The 14,662-nt window shown below is 39.3% G+C and overlaps 1 protein-coding gene across 1 annotated transcript in view; it reads left to right on the top strand.

Moving 5' to 3' along the window:
• The first annotated feature begins 205 nt into the window (after window positions 1-205).
• Vsnl1 (visinin like 1) overlaps window positions 206-14,662 on the top strand; it is a 106,415-nt gene continuing 91,958 nt past the window's right edge. Inside the window, exon 1 of the mRNA XM_047523337.1 lies at window positions 206-514. The gene's annotated coding sequence lies outside the window, so the exon portion shown is untranslated. The remainder of the gene's footprint in view (window positions 515-14,662) is intronic.

The raw sequence follows: 14,662 nt of genomic DNA, 5'->3' as shown, positions 1-14,662 counted from the left end.
GGTTCCGGTCCAGGTGCAGGCTGCTCCGGTGGGGTTCCCAATCTACCTTCCTTTTGAGTTTCTGCTAAAATCTGGAGACTCGGAATCCACCCGCGGAAACTCCGAGCCCCTCTAACTGAGCATGCGCCATTGCCGGGCGGCTTTTGGTCATAAGCTCCCAGGCTCTCCAAGCTGGGCTGCGGAGCAAGGGGAGGAGAGAGAAGAGGAAAGGGGAGGGGGTGCCTGGGGAGGCGGAGGCTCGCGCGCCTGCGCATCCAGCTCCAGGGACCCTAGGTTTTCTATGGGATTCCCAATCTGCAGCAGAGATTCACCGGAGCGTGTTGCGGCGGTGACTGGGCTTGCAAGGCGCGATCTGAGAGGGATTTCAGCAGCCCAGAGCTCCGAGCAAAAGAGAGAGAGAGAACCACACACCGAGACGGCTTAACCGTTTACCTGAATTAAATATATATATATTTTAAAAAGAACTGTTGAGTTTTATCATTTTCGTTAAGTGACCGTGCGCAGCGCTGTAACTGTAAGTGGAAAATACAATCTTCGTTGCATTTCTGCATGTGTAGCACAGCCAATTGTCAGGGAGATGCTTGGCTATTGTCACATACTTTGCTTTGCATAAATGCGTTTAAATGCATGGTGACAATTGCCTTGGATAATACTGGCGATCAGAATGTGCTGTTAGTCCATGGGGACCTTTAAGAATAATGGGGATGGGGGAAAGGGAGTGTTTATATGCGGCGTGTTTCGGGAATTGTCTCAAGCTAGATAGGTGAACTGAGATTCATTTTTAGTTTCAGTCTATAAATAGGCGGATTTCCATAGGCAGATTTAAGTTCCTAATTGACGTGAAGTTTTCCGGTTGCTGATAAAACTATTGAGCGGTTGCAGTCAAGTACCAAACCTGTCATCTGTGGGGTTGGTGCACCATTTTTCTCACCGCGAAAAAGCAGCAAAGGTGTATTTGCTAAGTAAAACTGAGTGGATGAGATTGGTATGACCATCGGGGTTGATTGCTAAGCGGAATGTTAGCGTTGAAAACCCAAGGAGTTAGGCGCAAAATAAGCACATTTCTCTTAGTACTTAGAACTGAGTAATTTTTGGTTTTGATTTTTCGTCACAATGGTGAATACGGGTCGGAGGGTGGCGGAAGAAAGCTGTTTTACCGCACCGTCGATTTTGAGTCTGAGACTCAGAGTTGCTGAATGGGGACTGTCAGCCCCAAACTAGTTACCTGCCTTTGCATTCCACGTCTGTGCCTTCTGGGATGCAGGTTAAGAAATGCAAGCCCAGATGTTACGTTTGGTAATGTTTCTTTAAAGGAGAAAAGGTCGTTTTGTGTTTTGAGTTTAAATGGGTTGTTCCTTGCCCAGAAGTGGAAGAAGGGTCCTTGCAAGGTCAAACTCCATGAGGAAAACAGATTGCTGAATACCCTCCTGGGTGTAAGGGGGCAAGGAATGGGGATGCTCCTTGCAGTGGAGGAGATGAGATGGTGAGAGTGCAAGGCTGCGTGAATCAGTACCCTGCCAGATGCCGGAATGGGAATCCATTTTTCTAGAGTTGCCCTCCTGTCGGTATTTTGGGGACTAAATGGAATGAAAATGCTGATGGGTGTAAAAAGCACAAAGTATACACTGTGTGTCACTTCCCACTTGAAGGTAAGAGAAGCAAGTGAGATTTACTTCTACACATTAATTTTTAAATATTTAAAGGCATCTCAGGTTGAGCCAAATTTCAAAATCAAACTCTTGTGAAAACACATTTTATTCCCACCGTCATTTAAGCTGCCTGCATTTGTGTGTGGTGTGCCTGTGAGTACCGCATCACTGTGCGCCTGGCTCGGGGCATGCTCGGTGTCTGATAACCTCAGGCGATGCTGCACTGAAGCAGGTTGGCAGAGCCGCATGAAGCTTGCAGGCAGGAGAAGAGCAGGGCAGTGTGTCTGGGTTTCCACAGAGGAGCAGATCCCATCTCTCAGATAAAATTAAAGAAATTTTCCCCCAATGAGGGGGGATCATGATAGCCCTTTGACCCTTTGATCAGTCCAAGTATTTCCAAACCCTCAAACGAATCCATAATTTATTGAAATGGATGACACTTGAATTGGAAATTCAAGAATCACCTCTCCTTGGAAATCCAGAGTGTACATCATCCTGCCTTCTCTGTTCTTTCCTCCCCCTTACTCCAGAGCAGGAAGACCAATCGTTTGTCACAATTGGGCCATACTCCTTTGTCATCACTGAGAGTTGGCCTTGGTTCAATGAGTGGTGCAGGTGTTGCTCTGCATTGATAAATGGGTGGTGGAGAAAGAAGGAAATTGGCTATTAAAGCTCTTAGATATTTGGTCTCAGATTCACTGGATCATAGGCTAACATCTTAAAGGGTCAGATCAGTCAGAGATCTTGTAAAACACCTAGTCCAAACCCATTGTTTACAAACAAGGAAACTGAGGCTTAGAACCTTGGAGCTATAGAAAAGATGACTTCTAGTCTGTGGAATACACAACTAAAAAGTAATGTTGAGTGGAAATGTTCCCTTCTCTCTGCAGTTTTCAGCATCCTCAGTGACTGCTGCAGTCTTCAGATAAACGTCTGCTTCTCAACACATCTTGTGAGATGGTCTCCAGGGGCCTTTTATACCCTTTCTCTTTGCTTCTCTTTTCCTTGTAAGCTTTCTTTCTCCTTTCCATTGCCCCTCACCTCTAATATACCCACCTCATTGGGTTTTTAGTCTGTCCTTCCTGGCCTCCTCTGCTTCTCCGTCAATTTATTTGGAATCTGTAGAGTTTCGGGGAGCACTGGCAAAACCAAAGGATGAGCAACTCCTGTATGAAAACTCTCCCCACTCTACTCCCCAGAATCCTCAGGGAATCCAGCCTTTAGACACCCTGCAGTGCCTTCCCTACCCCTCGCCCATCCAGCCTCCTCCAGAATTGCTGCAGCTGTAGGAATAAGGACCTAGTGGAGTGAGGAAGCTGCAGTGTAAACACAGTGGGCTCTGCCAACTCTTCCCTGGCTCCTAGAAGGCAGAACCCAAATGCCTGTCTTCAGCCTTCATGGAAATCCTCCAGAGGAAACCACCTGCCGAGAAGGGGAGGAAGGGTACAGGAAGACCGCAGAAGGGTGCTTGGCATGGTGCTACAGAGGAGGGCAATGGAGATTTAGACCCTTGACAGCGTTGAACGTGCACGCCCAACTTTTCTTTAGGCAGCACTTTCTTCTTTCCCCTTGCGCAGTTTTCTTTCTGACTAGCTGATTGGGGTTGCGCAGCAGATGATGTGGCCTGCCCAACTGCCTCCCTTCCTTACTCCTTTCTTTTTTCAGTCCCTTGTTTTCTTCATTTCTCCCTTGCTTGCACAAAAATTTCTCAAGTGCCTAACACAATCAACCTCTAGGCCTGTTAAAGATAACCTGGATTTCTCCAAAGATGTGATCTCCCAGGTATTTGGAAGATTACCGCAACCACCACAAATGTCCCCTTTAGGAAAACACCACCTATTTTTATCTCAAAAATGTCCAGGCATTAGGGGAGGTGGGTGAGATGGGTGGGAGGTGAGGCTGGAGGAAGACCACAGTGGAGTCTCTTTCTCATTTGATAGAGGAGTTAACTAGTCTTGGAAGTCATTGAGACTGAGGATTCAGGATGGTGAGGGCTCAGCATTTGCACCAGTTGGCAGTGCAACATCACCCTCTCCCTTCTTCCCAGACCTTTACTGAATTAGAATGAGCTCTGTCTGGAATAGATTCTGATCCTAAATAAATAAATAAATAAATAAGGTTCTTTGTTAATTAGGTGTCATCTGGCTTCCCACCCTTTTCCAGGCTATTCTGAATCTCAGGATGCCTCTGCAGAGACCCAGACTTGTAGCTGATAAGTGCCATACTTTGATTTGCTATATGTGAATCACATTCTGTAATTGATCACATGACCAGGAATGTTCTAGTGCTCTGTATAGGAGTTTGCATATAGAATAATATGATTGGGAATGTTGTCCTGGGTAAGCCTGAGGTTTTTTAATTTGGATTGAATATAGATATGGATTCCAAACATTGCAGAGGATCTCCCTGGGGAGTTCAAAATACGATACCCAACATCAATACCATTTTTTTTTTTTTTTTTTTTGCAGTGCTGGGGATTTGAACCCAGGGCCTTGTGCATGCGAGGCAAGCACTCTACCAACTGAGCTGTATCCCCAACCCACTACATTGATATCAAATGTGGCTTTCTGATTGATAAGATCAATATATTTCAATGTTGTTCTAAAAGTCTTTTCTTTATATTCAGTAATTTCTGTGCTCTGTGGATTAGTGATTATCTAGAAACGTAGGAAGGCCTTATTATAGAAGGGATCACATTCAATTAATCCATGGTTTCAAAACCAACAATATTCATCTCAGTTACATATAGTAGATATAAACATTAATTTTCTTAAAGTATCAAATAGTGTAGAGGTAAATTAGTGAATGATGTCTATTTCTATCCCAGTGGTTAATTCACATAATTAACAGAAGAGAATTAACAGAAGAGATGGACTGATAGAGTCCACGTAAGTTATCAAATCATCCCTACAATACAAAAAATATATAGTCTTTAGGGAAATGTTTATCTTGAAGATATATCTCCAATATGAAAACAGTTCACAAGGGTAAAAATTTCAATAACCTTTTTTCACTTTTCCATATTTGTATAAAGTATTTCTTTTATAGCAAAAATTTAATAATATTTACTAATTAAATATTTGTTCTTTTAAGAATCAGTTGCATGTACTTTGTAAATTATATTGACAAATCATTTCTACTAAAGCCATGTATATAGTTAACATTGCTTTAAATATCCTCGTTATTAAGGAAAATACTAAAGATTATCTTATAATTTATTTTTAGTGAAGGTATAAAGTATTATATTAATGCCTTTTAAATAGAATGCCTTTCAATCCACTCATCCTACTTTTATTTCTTACTAAATAAAAAGATAAATTATTTTTACCTGTTTACAAAATTTGATATTGGTAAGTCAAAGAGGAAATGTAAATCTAGACTATGGCGGCTATGTGTTCCCCTTACTTAAATCATGGTCTCTCAAGTTATGGAATTATTTTAATGTGTTCACACTGTGAAGGAACCTCAATACTTTATTTCTCATTTATGGTTTGTTTTTAAAGATGACTTATGCTTTCTTAAGTGAATCAAAATAGTTCAAGTTGCTCCCAGCTTGGTTCATTGAGAACTTTATTAAGGGAAGGATCCCCAGATGCTTTAGAAACTAGTTAATGAATGAAACAGAAATGGAATAGCAAATGACTGAAAAATTCTCGAGGAGGTTTGACACTTTAATAATAAGGTGCCTCTGAATACATTAAAGAGATGTTCTATATCCTTATCAGCTAACTTAAAGCATACGAACTGGGTAACTTCCATGGTTCTTAGCTTTCTCTGGATTTCTCCATGGCCTTACTTCACTGCCTTCTTATCACAGATGACCTGCTCAGTGCAACCACCAATTGCTTATTTTTGTTAAAAATAGTTCACAGTATTTCCAACAACTTGTTGGATTATTTCTGGGTGAGCCTTCTATTCCTTTTGTTCTAAATTACATAAAGGCATGGAACCTGTCATTTACCAAGTGGCCTTCAATCTCAATATAGCTATTAAAATAATTGCTGAACTCTTTATAGAAAGTGAGTTCTTTTAATTAAAATTTTTTTATTTTTGTGAAGTATTTCTCTTTAAAAGTGTTAACAAGTCTGTTAAATTTACTTGCAATTATTATACATTCATAAGATAAATCCTATTTTTCTTGGTTCTTACTCATATCAGTACTTTTCTGAAGATAGAAATCTGTCACTTTAAATGTACTTTTTCCTCTCTTATTTGGTGCTTATTTATTATCTCTCAGGTTCTGAAAGACTATGAACTTTTGGAGAGCTGTGTATAAACAGATTTTTTTTTTTTTGCAAATCATTAACATATTAAATGTGCTTTGAAGCCCAGGTGATTTTTTTTTTTTTACTGCAAATAACCAGACCTTAATATTTCTGTCCTTTTATATTTCAGAATGTTTTTTGCAGTCAATAGTAAACTGTGATACTCCAGGATTTCCCAGTGTTTAATAGTTTGTGTTGGTTGTATTAATTTGTGATTTATGTGTTTATTCCTGATTTCTTTAAATCAAATCTTAAATTGTAAATAAAATGTCTGCTCGGAGACTAATTAAGCATTATCAACAGAGTTGAAATGCTTACTAATATGATATTCTGTTTTGAAAATATCAAGTACTGCTGTACAAGCCTGACTTTCAATTAGCAACTCCTATTTGGTGGAATTCTTGGCATTAGATTTTATGAGTTAATGGAAAACTATCAATTTTGTTTATTCCAGAAGTTCAAGTGTTTCTGCAACTTTTACATAAAGTGCTTGGTGTTTGCTTTCTTGCTCACATGGGAAGTTTTATGAAAAATTTTAAAACATGAAATAAATATAATCTCACATACAAAATAATTATGGTATTCTTTCCCTAGAATGAGATGAAAACCATCCATTTAATTTTCATCTCTTTTAGTTTGTGAATAGGAAAACTCCTCATCAATATTTCAGTTGACTCAAAAAACTATAAGAGGAAATACGAACAAGAATTTTTTAAGCTGTAAGAACTTAGTTAAAAATTCCCAGGCCCACAGTTTCTTAGTTCTGTGAGCTTGAAGAAATTGTTTAACTTCTCAGTCTCAGTTTTTGTACAGATTCACAACATTCTTGAACAGAAAATAGATTTTACATGTAAAGAATATAATACTTCATTATTGAAAATGTGTAATAAATGATAGATATTCTTAGCATTATCAACCTTTTCATCAGGAACCAATGTTTCACAAACAGCTTTGATCTCTGAGGTGTAGGAATCCCATTCACAATGAAACTTCTGAATAAGGAATTCAGCTTCGAAAAACAGTGGACAGTTAACAGTGCTTAACTTACCTGCTAAAACAAATATTTACTGAGAAAGGGTATCAACCATGTGTAGTAACTGTAGAACTTTAAATAAGTTCTTATTCTAGTTCTCGAGAAATTTATGCCTAATGGGGGAAGACAGACAAATGTAGTGCAGTGAGTCAAGTGAATTTAAAAAGGTGGTAGGGAGGCATAGAAGGAGAATTTGGGTGAGCAATAAATATCTACAGTGAAACCTGAAACTTCCTATTTCTCCCACTCCTTTAAACACATCCCTTTCCATTTCACCTTGATTGTCACCACCCCGCCATACAATTGGGAACCACAGACTATGAAACTGAAAAGACATTTTCATTTCCTTGTTGAATGTATATTAAGGTTACCTGTGGATTATGCTCAATGTCATTAGTTAACACAGGCCTTGTCCCCTATTCCCCATCCCCACAGTTAATCGCTGAACTTCAATAAAAACATTTGAAGAGCACTGCCTTTTTAAAAGGTTAAATATTATACTCTAATACTTCTATCATTTAATACCTTCCAAAAAAGGGATTTCTATCTGATACTCTCCCGACACCTCCCTCTTATTCTAGCTCATCTCATGACTAATCTTTCAGTGTGTGTCTGTGGGAGGAGTCTTCTCTGATCTACTAGTTCATTCTTTTGTACCAGGGCTTTTACAAAAAAAATATACCTCCTGACAGCTCTTTTGTTTCTAGTCCCTGCATGCACAAGCATGCATGCACGCACACACACGCACACACACACACACACACACACACCCCAAATCCAAAATGGCCTCACTGTCTTTAACTCTTCAGAGAACCTTTTCAGTTCCCCTCAGATCTTTTTTTCCTTCTTCTTCTATTTCTTCCTCCACTTATTGGGGAATTTCGAGTACATTTCTTATCTGTGGATCAAAGGATCATTCTTTTCTCCCTTGGAAGTCCACCTAAATTCTGAGGCTCCTGTATGTAGTAGGAGTCCTGGATGGTTCACAGAATTGGGTAGGATTTTTAAATTTCTCTGGAGCTTTTTTTCTTAGCTGTGAAATGAGGATAAAATCTAACCTTACAGGGTGTCGAAGACCTCACACAGCAATGTATAATAGAAGGTAAAAGAGCTTAGCACAGTGAAGAACTCTTCCTCTTCCTGCAGACCTCCTTCTCTCCTGCCCATCTCTTCTCTGTCGTGACTGCCCTCTCAGTCTGCATTAAATCGTTTTTCCTACTCTAGCAGTTGAACTGTCCTGCTGTATATTTTCCGATAGTGAAAGAACAGCTAATGCACACATATCCCAGTAGCATGATGACTGTGGTCCTAGAAAACGTGTGCTAACTGAATCAACTCCCCTAGCTTAGAGTTCTACTCCTGCCTTTGTTTGGAAAAGCCCTTCCATTGATTTAAGACATTCCTCCAACTGAAGTTTCCAGAGTTTCCAGTGACTAACATTCAGTGGATGAACAAAACTCTCCCACTCTAGTGACTCTATGGTGCATACCATAAATAAAATCAGAGGGCATCTGTCAACCCTTAATTGCCTTCTGATTCTTATCCTCTTTTTCCCTTCCTTTTTCCACTTCGGGAATTTAGCACCTGTAAAAACATTCCAGCAGTCTTCATATTTCACCTCTTGTGCCAGCTCTGGCACTGTCACTTGCATGCCTTTTGACATCAAATAACATCCCAAAAAATGTGAAAGGGAGACCATAGTGGAATATTCAACACGTTACAGAAGATGGTCAAGTCAGGACCAGTCGGTAAGGGGCTTCACTAACTGAGGGTTTGTAGAAGTGTGCACTAAGCACACTGGTCAAGAGCGGCGTGGTGCTCAAAGCAGCCCGAGGGAGGGATGGCCGAGGCCGCGGATGGTGGATGCATACATGTATTCTGTACTTGGTTTGCTCAGTGTGCTGCGATAAATGACTTTCTACATTCCCAAGGAAAATATTTAAGAGCAACAGATTTATAACAAAGCAGTGCTCATGACACAGCATTAAAAAGTCTTATTGAAAGTTCCTTATTCCAAATAATGTGATGGTTTATATTTGGTGATAAGTACATTTCAGACTTAAAGACATATTTCTATATTTCCAAAACTCTGAGAGTTATTTCCCCTCAAAGAGTTTTGTGGAAACTTAAGCTTACTACATTCCACTCTGGGATATTCCCAGTGTATACTTTTATATTAATAATGCCTGAGCGGTCCTGTGGTCAAGTCCACTGTGTCTGTTTAACTTTGCTTGACTTTATTTGCACAGGGAACTATGTTAAAATATTCTTATTAACATTTCATTGTAGTGCTGAAGAATTCTGTTGGGAAAACAGCTTTAAAAAGACAAAAACTGAGCTGTGTAATGGAGATTCCACAAACTCAGGATTCATTAGATGTGCATTTGGGGCCTCATGCTGTTCAGTCTTGAAAGTTATTTAATTTCTCTGAGCTCCTGGTACCTCATATGGAAATAAGTATGATATTACCTGCCCTGTCTAGTTGAGTCACTTATGAACATACTCAGAGGATTGTACAGTACCATGTGAGGGTAAGGATGTTATCATTATTATCCATCAACTTTAGAATTTTAGTTTACCCTGGATTAAAACAAAAGTAACTGTGAATCAAATTGCTAATTCTATGCAAATTATTACAAGGAGAAATAAGTCCACTTTTCCCTCCCAACCCCATTTCAGGTCCTGGGATATTGATTTACCACTTGATAAATCATTGATAACTATAATCAAGTCTTCTCAGTCAAATTGAAAGAAATTTTGTTTGTGTTTTTTGGTACTGGGGATTGAACCCTGGGCCGCTTAACAAACACTAAGACACATTCCCAGCCCTTTTTATACTTTATTTTGAGACAGGGTCTTGCTAAGCTGCTTTAGAGCCTTGCTAAGTTGCTGAGGCTGGCTTTCAACTCCTGCCTTAGCCTCCTGAGCTACTGGGATTACAGGTGTGCACCACCAAACCCAGCCTTGAAAATTTATTTTAAGGTAAAGACACTGGAGAGAAAACCCTAAATCGCTGAAGGTTTGAGACATATTCATAGCACCCATATTTATCTCAGGATTTTGCAAGTAGTTATAGAACTTGGCCCACAGCCATTTCTCAGTGGAGTGAGCCTGTCTCCATTTCCAGAGAGAAACCTGTGGGAAGAAGGGCAACCATGGTCATATCTGTGTGTTTATTCTAGCAGGAAAGATTTGGAAATAAGATTGGCATCCCACTGGGGTCCAGAGTACTACGAAGGTAACTAGACCTTGTGTTCCTGGAATCAGCGTGTGTCTACAGATCCAGACGATGTAAGGACAGTGAAACTGTTAGGAGAAATTAAAGGACCATGTATGCTTATGTTCACAGAGAATCCATCTTGGACAGACCTCCAGCCTGCTTCTGCAGGCCAACAGGGACATGTTCTCTGCAGAGACTGTAGAAATCACTTACGAGCTGCCCACGGCTTGCATTTTCAAAATCTGATCCTTCTGTAGGAATCCTTCCCTAGCCATCCTCCCCAAAAGTTCTCTCTGTCCTCTCCACACATGTTATAAGCAGTGTGTACACACCAGCTCTCCTGTGAGCCATACGAGATGGAATATGGTGCAATCTTAAAGCAAGATGCTTTGGCAAGAATTGCTGGGGCAGGGGTACTACAAAGAACTTGGTGTGAACTGGGAGCAGATAGGGGAATGGGATCTGGATTCAGGTCACCAAGAGCACCAGAAAACAAGGAAAGGTGATGTCTTCCAAGGAGTGCTCAGTAGAAGACCACGCACGTGGAGGGGTTTTGTCATTCATCTTTAGTTGTTTGTCAAAACTGAATTCATGTGAATATTGAAGTTCTTCCTAGGCTAAGTCTTGAGAGAAAGCAAATGAAAGCAGAGATAATTTAGTAGCTTTTGATAATAGTAGCTAGCAATTTTGTAAAGAAGTTATGTAAGCTAGCACAATGGCACATGTCTGTAATCCTAACAACTCAGAAGACTGAGGCAGGAGCATTGCAAGTTCAAGGCCAACCTCAGACACTTAGCAAGGTCCTAAGCAACTTAGCAAGACACTGTTTAAAAAAATAATAATTTTTTAAAAAAAGTTTTAAGGGGCTTGGGGATGTAGCTCAATGGTAGCACACCCTGGGTTCAATCCATGCTACTGACAAAAAAAGAAAAAAGAAAAAGGAGTTTATCGGGTATAAGGCATTGTGTTGAACATTGACACACAATACTTCCTTGATTCCACATTGCAGTTTTACAAGGTGAGCGTTTGTAAGGTAAGCTTTGTTCTGTAACTGAGAAATCAGGTCTGAGGCGGGAAAGTGATCTGTCCAAGGTCACATAGCTACTCAGTGATAGACGTCTTATTCAGATCCAGGATCCTTCCTCTCTATCAGTCTACAACCAAGCAAACAGGCCTTTTAAAAGATTACTGTGGAAAGCATACCCATGTGGAGAAAGAGTGCAAGCCAGTGTACCCATCTGTCAGCTGTAACCACTATTAAGGCCACTGTGTTTTAACTTCCATCCGCATTCTTCTCCCCAACAGTGGGTTAGTTTAAACAAATTAAGGCATTATATAATTCATCTATAAATATTCAAATATAGATCTACAAGGACACCCTAAAATATATTCGCAATACTATTAGCAGAGCAAAAAACAGCACTTAACACCATCAACTATCTAGTCAGGGTATGAATCTCAAAATAAGTATTTTTCTGGCTTGTTTGAGTCAGAATCCACACTAAGTTTCTCTGTCTGCTGTGGTGAACAGATAGCAGTCTGCTTTAGCCCAGGAGCTCTTCTCACAGGAGGGAAGTAGGGTGTGGATAAAAGAGATGTGGATTTACAGTCAGACGACTCTGAACAAGTTGTCTAAACTTCAGAAAATGAAAATTATACCCTTGTACTTGAAAGGATCAACACAATCCATTTGAAAGTGCTTAGAACAGTCTCTGGCACGTGCAGTCTTCCATGAATGTTAGTTTCCTTTCCTAAAAAGAAAAACAGAAAAGGAAAAGGGAAAAGTGGAGTCACAGGCCAAGAAGCTTGAGGAAACTTCTTGGAGTGCTTTGGCTACTGATCCCTGAAGAACATTCTCATTTTGTTTCTGGATGGAAATTTGACCACAATTGTGCCAAAGTGGCTAATGACTAATGGCTCTGAATCTTCCTCACTGACATATTTGTAGTTCCCTCACAGAAGGGAAGGAAATCTGTGACTTCAAAATTATGTCAGATTCAGAAAAATGACAATATTATAAGATATTTTTAACATCATGTCAATTAAAAATAATATAGAAATTTAAATATGATATACTTGCAGAGGAAACTGATTTGTTGCAGAGGTAACATAATATAAAAATAAACAAATAGAAGTCATTAATCTGATTCAGGTCTGATTTGCTTTTGTTCATATAAATTTGGAAAAGTCACTTCATTCCTCAAAGTCTCCATTTCTTAGGGTATAAAGCTCTGAATAAGAAAATCTTAATCTAAAGATCAGGTATCAGCAACATGGGAAAATTTTTAAAAACTTTCTTATATACTAAAACAAAAATCTGAATTCTTATTCTACTGCTTAGTTGAGTATGTGACCTTTGCAAATAATTTAATCTCTGAGCCCAGTCTTCTCATCTGCTCAATGTAAATTACATAACCTATCTCACAAAATTGTTATTAAGATGAAAAATAATATATATTATATGCTTAGAAGAGCCCTAGCCTTCTTGACAGTCAATAAGGGTTATTATTATCATGGCTAATTTTTAATAAAAAGAATCATATTTACTGTTCTCAAAGAGTTTCTTACTTTCATCAAGAAGTTAAATTTATATTCAAGAAGTGAAACTGAGCATAGTGGATAGGCCATGTCTTGCATTGGACTCATCTAAAACCATCTGTTAAATTAATGGCTATTTTATCTAAAACATGGGTGCTGGAATTTAGCACAACGTATGTACAAGGGCTCACAGTACAAGGACAGCAGCATAATTTTTGTGTGCTGTCTGTGCCTGCGTACTTAGAAAATGTAAAGTGAGCAACTTTTCTATGTTATGTGGGACTGATTCCTATACCACCAGGGGTTGCTAGTGAAGAGTACTGCGTTTTCTGTGACAGGTCTATACAGTTATACACGTGAGTGGAAACTCATTGGAGGATGGTGTCATAGGAGGATAGCTAAAAATCCATGCATTATTCCAGCTAGCATCTCTGAATTGTAGTGATTGGCTCCTGCAGACTAGGAACGAAGTCTTCATTCTGAATTTGGATCTAGCTCGGACACCATGGTTTTCTATCATGGTGGTTGAGATGGCTTCATTATAAAACTGAGACTTCAATGGTTATCTAGAATTAGATAGAAGTATACAATTATTCTTCTTTACTTAAGTGAAGGAGACAGGTACTTTTTTCTTTCAGAAGACTTTTTTCTAGTTTTACAAACTCTTAAAAAAGAGGTCTGCTCTTGGCATTCCAGGTAATTAGTTGAGCAGACAGGTGGCTTCTTCAGGTCCCTACTTGTATCACAGCTTTGACATGAACTTCATTCAGGGCTGGGAATTTGCTCTTTCTAAGTACTTTGTAACACATTCTCTGAGTAAAAGGAAAAATACTTACTCATTGTAGAAATTGTGGCAAATACAACAGAAAAAAATAACAATCACAATATGGTTATATTTTCCTCCATTTTCAATTTTGATTTCTAATTGAGATTACTTATTTCTTTAAAATCTATGCCCTATTAACAGAAACATGATTATTTCAATTGAAAGTCTTTACAAATGTAATTTTAAAATTCCTGAATGATGGTCTATCAGGTATATATATATAAAGTTTACTTCAATATTCGCTTATTTTCCTACACTTTAACTTTTTAAATACCACTGAAAGGAACATCTTTGTATACATAAGCTCTAACCATGGCCTAGACAATGTCCTTTTGCATGAATTTCTGTCCATTTCCAGAAAAGTAAGTAATTTCTTCTAACTGCTGCTTAGCAGCAGAGGTTTGGACTCCAGAGAAAAGCTGGCCTGCAGAGTCAGAACAGTTCGTACTTTGGGGAAAATGCATCTACTTAGCGATTCTCAGGGTGGCTGTAGGAGCAGATGGCTACCTTCCTCTCAGAAGCTCCGGAAAGCCTCTCTTGATCAAAACCTACCTGCAACTGCCCGAAATCGCATTACTTCTGTCACTGTTTTAGAGCAGGAAATAGGAAAGAGAGCCAGGTCTAGGCTGGGATCCCAGTACACTGATGTGTGGTGTTTTATAATTGCTTTGCCGTCACCATCCTGACCACTACCACCAGCGGCAACACCACCATCATCTTTGTCTTCATCATTTCTAGCAGGAACCTTCCTCACCAGTCTGTGAGTTTCTTGAAGGCAGACCCGGGGCCACATTAATCTCTGGACCGCTCAGAGATCTGAACACCTAGCCCATCCTCAGAAATCGTGTTGATGTGCTTTAAGACAGAGTTCACTCATTTACATTTTAACCTGAACAAATTTATGGATTTTTTTTTTCCCCCTAAAAGTAAGTTTGGTTAAATTAAACTAAATGAAAGGCTGCAGGAGGCAGTGAATGATAAATTTCAGGGTGCGGCATGTCTTCTGCCAGCCCCAAGCCTAACTTTGACAGTCCACATCTTTAACAGATTGGATTTTTTTTCACTCATACAGCAAACATCTTTAGCTCCTAGTATATGTGAGGAATTGAGTTTAGCCCCAGAGATACACAG

The sequence above is a fragment of the Sciurus carolinensis genome, chromosome 13 (genome assembly GCF_902686445.1).
Source record: "Sciurus carolinensis chromosome 13, mSciCar1.2, whole genome shotgun sequence".
Lineage (NCBI taxonomy): Eukaryota > Metazoa > Chordata > Mammalia > Rodentia > Sciuridae > Sciurus > Sciurus carolinensis.
This window is presented reverse-complemented; position numbering and strand designations above follow the sequence as displayed.